The sequence below is a fragment of the Cynocephalus volans genome, chromosome 11 (genome assembly GCF_027409185.1).
Source record: "Cynocephalus volans isolate mCynVol1 chromosome 11, mCynVol1.pri, whole genome shotgun sequence".
NCBI classification, from domain to species: domain Eukaryota; kingdom Metazoa; phylum Chordata; class Mammalia; order Dermoptera; family Cynocephalidae; genus Cynocephalus; species Cynocephalus volans.
In genome coordinates, this window is record NC_084470.1 from 113,517,505 (window position 1) to 113,526,811 (window position 9,307).

A 9,307-nucleotide genomic window follows, 5' to 3' on the forward strand; every position below is an offset into this window, starting at 1 on the left:
CCCAGTTCCCTTAGTTATAAAACAGGGTCTTTTTGCCTGGTTGGCCTGGAGGTAGCATACTGCTCTAAGCTCCCATATCTGTGTGTCCAGCCCCAATACAGAGGAAGAAGCTGCTGTCCCTCACAAACCCACCCCCCAATTCCTGAGGCTGCAGGTGGTTTTCTCCAACTCCTGCGGAGCACACACAGATGTTTAGCCACAGGCACCAGAACACCTGGCAGAACAGGCAGAGCAGTGGGCAGTGCTTCCTTCAGCAGCGGGACACAAAGTGGAGAGCTTGGTGGTGGCTGGAGACCAGGGAGTGGCGAGAAGTCAGTTCTAAATGTCTCCGGGGGGGGGGGGCAAGCTGGGGGAGGAAGGTGCTTCTGGCGCAGCCAGCATGTGCAGCCTGAGGATGGGACTGTGATACCTAGCCAAAGACTAATAATGGCTATCAGAAGATAACAGTGACAGCAGCTCACCCACTTGGCTCCATTTCCAATACTCAGTAACCATTATTTTGCTCAAAACTTCAAGAAGCTATTGTTGTCTCTAATTTGTTTTTGGCGCAAACATGCTGTTCTAATAGGAAATTTTCTTTTGTTTTATAGTTGAGAGGGGATTATGATAGAGGAGAAACAGGGTATTGCTTTTGCACTTGGGCAAATCTGGCCACTGGGATTCTCTAGTTTCCAGAAAGGAAACAGAGTCAAGGATAGGCCTGGGAGGGCTGGGAATAGGATGGGCCAGGTGAAGTGCTAGGGTGCAAAAGTGAAGGAGGCACTCATTCCCAGGGTCCTGCAATGCAGGGTGGGCATCTGAGTGTGATGCCTCCCCTCTTGCCCTACCCTCGTACGAGTCCTGAGACCTGCCCCCTCCTCTGGAGATCTTCTGTCATGGAGTGAGGTACTTGTTCAGAGGCACTGGGATTGTGTTAAAAGAGAAAAAACTGGTTTTCAGGGACTCACATACCAAGAATAAGACATACATTTCACAGCCCACATTTATCACCAAAAACACGGACTTTAGAGTCCGACTGACTGGAAACGACTTCCAGCTTGCCATCCGTTAGTGTGTGACCTAGGGAAACATACACACACGTTTCTCAATTTCCTCCCTCATCAGTAAGTGGGGACAGTAACATCTACCTCCCAGAGGTGATATGAGGATTAAATGAGAGAGGGAGGGAGGATAATGAAAAGTACAAAGTAAACCTCAGTAAATTGCTAGTTCCCTATGAGGCTGTGACAGTGCTGAACAATCATGTGTTGGACAGGGATCCTGCCCTCAGGAACCCACTATGAGCACAGGAGGAGACTTTAGACACCAGTCCACGACTTTAACACCCAGAGAGGTTAAGTAATTTGTTTCAGGTCACATGACTAATGACTGTTTAGACCCAGTCAAAACAGTGATAAATGAGTCTAGCTGGCCCAAGTTAATGGATTACATAAATATTTAAACCACAGCCTCTGTCTACCACCAGAGGCGTAAGCATGTGCTGAGAGGCTGCAGGAGGGGTAGGGAGTCAAGGGCCATAGGACGTTCCTCCTGACTTCTGGGTCACTATCAGAGGGCAATTGAGACGTCCTTCTGGCTAATCAAGGAGAGCTTCCAGGAGGAGATTCTGGGACTTCAAGGGGCCTCAGGCAGGCTCAGTTGCTCCCCTGTCCTCATCACCATCTCAGCAGTCAACACTGTTCGGTACCAAGGGGATAAGATGGGTTCTGATCTGCCGGTGGGTGAGTGAAGTTGTTTCCCCGCTTCTCTCACAATCCCTGGCCTAGTCCCTTTAAGGCATCGAAACTCTGTAAACATTCTACCGGCGGCCTACGGGCTCCCCGCGGCGCGCTTACGTCACCCTTCGGGGAAGCGGCTGACGTCAGCGCGTTTTTGGCGGGCGGGGGCGGGGCCGGTGACTCACCCGGACCGCGCCCCTGGCCCCCGCCCTGCCCGGGCGGGCACGTGAGCGTGCGCCGCGCCGTTTCTAATTTTAGCTCCTGCGGCCTCTGTGGGGTCGTGTGAGGTAAAGGGGGTCCGGGGACGAGGCGGGGCGGGGTGCGGTTCTCCTCGTCCCTTCCTGTCCCGCCTCGGGTCTTCCCCGAGGACGGGGCCCAGTCCGAGGGGAGGGGGGGCCCAAGGGGCGACTGGAGATGCTGGAGCGCGGGCGCTCCCGGGGCGGGAAGTGGGGGTCCTCCCCAGCCTGTAAGTCCAGCCCTTCCCTCGGCCCGGCACAGAGTAGGCTCTCGATAAGTGACTCAGAGTCCCCTCCTGGACGGCAGCTCAGGGCTTTCCCAAGGGGGCAGGGTTCTGGAAAGTTCTCTGGTGGACGGGGTGCAGTTTGGGTGAAAGTCAGAACAGGAGTGGGGCTTGGCGAGGGCCGGTCGAGTGGACAGAGCCCGTCTAGGCGTCGGAGGCTGGGCCCAGCCCACAGTGACTGGCCATGGGGAGGTCATTCAGCTTCTGCAGGGGGGGGGGGTCTGGGGAGAGGGCGGCCTGGACTTCCTGAGCCACTGCGTCTGAAGTCGGGTGGCAGTAGGAGGGACGATGCCCACCTTGGTGTTAAAGGCAATGGCCTGTCTAGGGTCAGGTCAAGCACAGAGGCGTTAAGGTCACCGTGTGAGGAGCAAACGGTGATACCACAGAACCCAGGGGTTCCATCCTGAGCCCCACCAGTATCAGAGTGAAGCAGATAAAAGCTTCGTATTTAAAGGAAGCAGTGCTGGACAGCTTGCGAAATTGACACTCTGCCATGGATGGTGCTAGAGTTTGGATGTGTTGTCCCAGCCAAAAATCATGTGGAAATCTAATCCCCAATGTTGCAGTGCTGGAAGCTGTTTGAGTCATGGGGGTGGATCCCTCATGAATGGATTAATACTCTCCCTGGGGGACAAGGGGTAGTGAGTTGAGTTCTGCTTGGTTAGTTCCCACTAAAGCTGGTTCTTTAAAAGACCCTGGCACCTCCCCTCTCTCTCTTTTGCTTCCTCTCACCATGTGATCTGCTTGTACCCACCAGTAGCCTGCTGCTTTCCACATGAGTAGAAGCAGCCTGGGGCCTGTGCCAGATGCTGTTGTCCCAGAATCGTAAGCCAAATAAACCTCTGTTCTTTATAAATTACCGAGTGTCAGGTATTTCTGTTATAGCAACACAAACGGACTAATATAGAAAATTGGTACCAAGGAGTGGGGTGTTGCTATACAGATACCCAAAAATGTGGGAGCAGGTTTGGAACTGGGTAATCAACGTTTGGAGGACTTAGAAGATGACAAAGAGATGAGAGAATATTTGGAATGTTTTAGAGTTCAGTGGTTAAATCGTTGTGACCAGAATGTTGATAGAAATGTGGACAGTAAAGGCCATGCTGATGATGAGGTCTCAGAAACAAGGAACTTATTGGGAACTGGACAAAAGATAAACCTTGCTACACCATAGTAAGGAACTTGGCTACATTGTGTCCATGCCCTTGGACTTAGTGGAAGGTGGGACTTAAGAGTTGTGAACCAGAATGTTTGGAAGAAGAAATTTCTAAGCAGCAAAGCATTAAGGAAGCTGCATGTTACTTTTAACAGCCTCTGCTGAGTTATGGCAGAAAAGGCATGATGTAAAGCCAGAATTTAAAAGGGAAGCAGAGTGTAAAGATTTGGAAAATTTGCAGCCTGGCCATGTGGTAGAGAAGCAGAGAGCATGGAATGATGCAGCCCTGTGACCATTAGCTAAGAAGATTAGTGCAAAAGAAAAGGATTATGAAGAGAAGGAGAAAAAGGCCCTGAAGGCATGGCAGAAGCCTCTGGGGCCAGTTCTTCCATTTCAGGCCCAAAGACCTAGGGAGACAGAATGGTCTTGGGGAACAGGCTTGAGGAGCCCTCCACATGCTCACTGACCAGGACCACCTTGGGAAGCTGCTTCTAGCAACAGCACCCCAGCTGTTTTGTCTGCTTTGGCTGTGGGTAAATTGGTCCCAGGTGTGGCTGGATGTGCAGCTTTGGAAAATACAAGCTAGCAGCCTTGGCAGAATCCACGCAGTGTTAGGTCTGCAGGCTCGCAGAATGCCAGAGCTAGGAAGGCTTGGGTGCCTCCACCCAGATTCCAGAGGATGTATGGAAAAGCCTGGGGGCCCAGGCCGAGACCTGCCGCACGCGGAGGCACCTCAGAGGCCATCTCCTAGAGCAATGCTGAGTGGGAAAGTGGGGTCAGAGCCCCCACCAGGGAAACGTCTAGTAGAGCCAAGGCAGCGGGGCTGCCGCCAGGACCACAGAACTGCAGGACCAGTGGCAATGTGCAACGCAGGCCCGGAAAAGCTGCAGGCACCAGTGCAGCCCACTGGGCTGTGCCTGACAGAGCTGTGGGAGTGAGGCTGCCCAAGGCTTTGGGTATCCAGATGCCACATAGTGCCCAGGATGCAGGACTTGGAGTCAAAGAAGATTATTTTGGAGCTTTAAGACATAAAGTCTGCCCGGCTGGGTTTCAGACTTGTTTGGGGGCTGTTTCTCCTTCCTTCTGGCCTATTTCTCCCTTCTGGAATGGGAACGTGTACCCATTGTATGTTCCACCATTGTATCTTGGCAGTAGATAAATCTGGTTTTGTTTTTACAGGTTCACAGCTGGAAAGACTTTTGCTTTTGGTCACAGGGGAGACTTTGGACTTTTAAGTTGGTGCAGGAACAAGCAAAGACTTTTGGGACTGTTCGGGTGGAATGATTGTATTTTGTATATGAGAGTGACATGAGTTTTGGGGGGCCATGGGTGGAATGATAGAGTTTGGATGTGTTGTCCCCACCAAGACTCCTGTGGACATCTGATCCCCAATGTGGCAGTGCTGGAAGCTGTTTGAGTGGTGGGGGCAGATCCCTCATGAATGGATTAATGGTTTCCCTGGGGGAAGATGGGTGGTGAGTGAGTTCTGCTGTTAGTTCCCATGAGAGCTGGTTGTTTAAAAGACCCTGGCACCTCCCCTCTCTCTCTTGCTTCCTCTCACCATGTGATCTGCTTGTACTCACCAGCTGCCTGCCGCTTTCCGCTATGAGTAGAAGCAGCCTGAGGCCTGTGCCAGATGCAGCTGTCCCAGAATCGTAAGCCAAATAAACCTCTGTTTTTTATAAGTTACCAAGTGTCAGGTATTTCTGTTATAGTAACACAAACACATAATACAGGTGGGATGGGGCTTCTGGAAAGAAGCTCTGTCAGTGTAAAGGGATCTGCAGTTTTGACTTTGCAGAGTGGTTTGCCATGTCACAGTGACCTGCTTTCTGTTGTGGCATCTTCAGGTTTCACAGCCTCCAGAGGTGTTCATAACGGCTGTGATCTCATTAGATGGTGTTAGAAATTGCACGATATTAAATATAATGATAAACGAGAAATGTTAAATGGTACTGTGAGAACATTTTCTAATGGTTGGGTTGTTGAAAATTTCTACTTCAAGTTTTTAAAGTCTATATAACCTTTTAAAAAAATTTTTATATGCCCTTTTCTTAGGAAAAAATGGAAAGTTAGTTGTGGAATAAAGGTAGTTTGTGGGATTACGACATGAATGAATGACAAATCTGCAAGTATAATTGTCATTTTTTCCCCATAGGTACCACATGGGCTGTTGTGAACTGGAAGTTTTTGAAAATTTGGAATGAATGACTATGGTATCTTCAAGCTTTTTAGGGGGTTATGCCCCATTCAGTATCCACCTTAAAACAGTTTTTAAAGACTGACATTTACAATCTAATACTAGTATTCGTAGCAATTAAATACAGCCAGAAGTATGCATACTGTTTTATATTGTTCATACAGCAGCAGAGTTCTCTTTGTCCTAATTTTGTACGATTGTAACCACATTTTCCTCAATGTAATACCTATTTTGGGAGGGTCTTAAATTGAGCAGGTGTGAATGATGATGACTCATATCCTCAAACTGAGCTAATTTCCCTTTCTGTGGGTTATTGCTGTGTGTATATATAATGTATAAAAACCTTAACATAAAAGTTCTCAGGTTCCGATATTAAAATTTTTAGTCTGGAAACTGAGTTTTTGCTTTCAAAATACTTAACCTTGGGAGTGGCCACCTGCATCCTATCAGCAGCATGTGAGCATTTCTACAAAGCTTTCCCTGCCCTCATGTTGTACCTGCTTTCTTTGGACATACATCTGTTGTTCATTTATTGGTCACTGTGTCGGGATTGTTTGCTTACATATTTGTTTCTCTCATTAGACTAAACTTTTGAGAGTATGGACTAGTGTCTTTATCTTTGAATCTCTCACATCTGGAATAGTGCTAGCATATAGTAAGAGCTTCGGTTTTTTTGTAGGGTTTTGTTTCATTGAATAAATATGAGTAAATTTGGGAAGAGAGGTTTATTTTACAGTTGAGAGGAACTGCATTGCTGACCTGTCTTGCTGCTATAGGGGACATAGGTTCATTCTTTTAAATGCCCACACTAATACCCCCCTGCACCCCACCATCCATGTGGAAGGAATGAAGGAAAATAAAACCAATAACCAAACTCTGAATTATTTTGGGATCTAAATAGTACAGTGTACTTTTAAATGCAAGATGGTGAAACTTTGTTCATCTCTATAGGTCAGAACTGTAATCCACACATTGGCATTATTAGTCAGGTTCTTGTCATAGAGGAGTTGGCTAGTCTACACTTTATATTTAAAAACAAAAATTTCAGTACCTTTGCTGTTTCTATAGATAGTTCAGACTGGTTGCTAAATGGAGTGTTTCTATTTGAAGTAGAATTTCAAATTACAATTCTTTGAAATGGGATTGGTATGCAGAAGCATGGCGATATCTCATAGCCTGCCCTGAGATTTAAGCATATAAAATGAAGAGATTGTATTTATTCTCTTCTGTAGATGTTACCATTGCCAAAGAGAGGGAGACTTTACAGTGAAGCTTTACTAGCCAGAACTCTCAGGAAACTGGAATTGACGCTACACACAATTTTAAGAAAGGCTAATGACAGCATAAGTTACTATCATATTTAGTTTTGAAAATATATAGTATGTCACAATGATTACTAATATTTTCAGTGATAACCTAGTGCCTCTGCAAAATCCTAAAACAGAAAGCCCATATTTTTACATCTACTATGTTTCATTAGTCAAGAGCATAATGGTGTGTATTTGGAAGATTTTTCACAAGATTTTAATTAGGGTTTTCGAAAGCAGTCCAGGTGAATTTTCCCATACAAAGAGTTACATGAGGGTGATAAAACACAGAAAGTAGCTTTCTTGGAAATAGAGAAGACTAGAAAGAAAGAGGAAATGAGGGACGCTTCATTGTTGGCAAGAGTAAACTTTGACAATTCCTACTCTGATACTACCGTCCTACTCACGAAGAATACATCTGTTTCACCTAGATTTTTTTCTCAAAATAGAGACTCCTATAATAACAATAACAATGTTTATTCATTGAGCACTTTGTGCCAGGCTTTGTGCTCAATACTTTATGTAATTGTTTCAATTAATCCTTTTTACAATCCTGTGCAGAGTGGAATATAAATTGGGCATTCCTAATCTGGAATCTGAAGTGCTCTGAAATCTGAAGCTTTTTGAGCACTTACATGATACTCAAAAAGATTCCAGAAATTTGCATTAGAGATGCTCAAATATTCCAAAATCTGAAAAAAATTCAAAATCCGGGACACTTCCGGTTCCAAGCATTTTGGATAAGGTATACTCACCCTGTATTTATTTCCATTTTATAGGCTAAGTTAAGGGACTTGGTTAAGAGCACACAGCTATTAAGAAACAGAGCTATGATTTAAACCCAGATTGTATTAAGCTTCTGCACAGAAATAGAACTAATAAGATGTATATAAGGAATCAACTCACTCAATTATGGAGGCTGGCAAGTCCCAAGATCTCCAGGGTGAGTTGGCAAGCTGGAGACTCAGGAGAGCTGATGGTGTAGTTCCAGTATGAGTTCAAAGCCAGTGTCCCAGTTCAAAGGACGTCAGGCAGAAAGAATTCTCTCCTATTCTGGGTAGGATCAAACTTTTCATTCTATCCAGGCCTTCAACTGATTAGATAAAGCCCACCTACATTATAGGGGGCACCCTGCTTTACTCAATCTACTAATTTAAATGTTAATTTCAACCCAAAATATCCTTACAGAAATACCCAGAATAGTGTTTGACCAAGTATCTGGCCACTTCGTGGTCCATTGAAGTTTGACACAAAATTATCCATCACACAAATCTATCTGATTTTTTAATCCCTTGGTCTTAAAATTATTTCTTAATGTTTTTCTCCCATCCACTTTAGGATTTACAATGTAGTTTTAACCCTGGGTCTTTTATCCCTCATCTGGAATGTCTGTCAAAACTCACCCCACTCCTACTGAAGAAAACAGTTAATTAGTGCAAGTATTTATCTATCAGTAACCAACTCAGATTCCCTTCCCCAGTAGCACACACAACATAGCCATTTCCTTCTTTAGAATAACTTCCCAGCTTTCTAATTACACTCCAGGCGTTCTGATTTTTCATTCACATAACCCTTTGAACACATTCCTTCCACACTAGCAAATCTTATCTAATTCCTTGTTCTCCGCTGACTTCTTTGAAGGTTCCTGAGCCCTGATAGTACAGCCTCTGGGATTCCGTTCTCTCAACTGCCTCCGTAGGACTGTCCTTCTCATTGCCTACTGTAGACTCACTCCTGCCTCACTGTCACTGTCATTTTAGAACTCTAACCTCTCAACCCCCTCCCCCATCAGCAGAAGTAACTGTCACTGCAGGGACTTTACTTGGTTGAGTTCAGACTTGTGAATCCACATCCCAGAGATTGCCTTTTTCAAAATACTTCCATTATCTATGTACTTTTAACAAATATTGTTTATTAAATGTATTCACTTGGAAATTATTAAATATATTTATTTTGGAAAGAATAAAAATTCTTAGAGCAATTTTTACCTAATTGGCCTGGAACATGTTATATAGGTGTCATGAATGTCATACTACTACTCTCTTCAGCATTTTTTTCACAAGGAGCATCAGAGCATTTGTTCTTAGTAAGTTATCCTTTAATATCTAGAACATAGTCATTCCCAATGAAGTGAAGCTTTGAATACTTTCTCTTTCTTTCAGATTTTTAATGCTGTTTTCCATTGTATATTGATAAAGATAAAAACATCAGGGAGCATTTAAAAAACACATGGATAGACAAAATCAGATTATTTTTTTGCATCTGGCCTGTATGGGAACCCAAACCCATGACCTTGGTGTTATAAGGCTGCACTCTAACCAACTGAGTTAATTGGCCAGCCCTAAAATCAGGTTTTATCAATATTCAAAAGATATGGGTAAGCCTAACTTTTAAAAATGCAAATTT

At 45.0% G+C, this 9,307-nt stretch overlaps 1 long non-coding RNA gene across 1 annotated transcript; it reads left to right on the forward strand.

Moving 5' to 3' along the window:
- Nucleotides 1-1,902: 1,902 nt before the first annotated feature.
- Nucleotides 1,903-5,879, forward strand: LOC134391386 (uncharacterized). Its single transcript, XR_010024946.1, has 3 exons — nt 1,903-2,005; nt 4,981-5,049; nt 5,553-5,879. It is a non-coding gene; the product is annotated as an uncharacterized LOC134391386 (long non-coding RNA).
- Nucleotides 5,880-9,307: the final 3,428 nt, after the last annotated feature.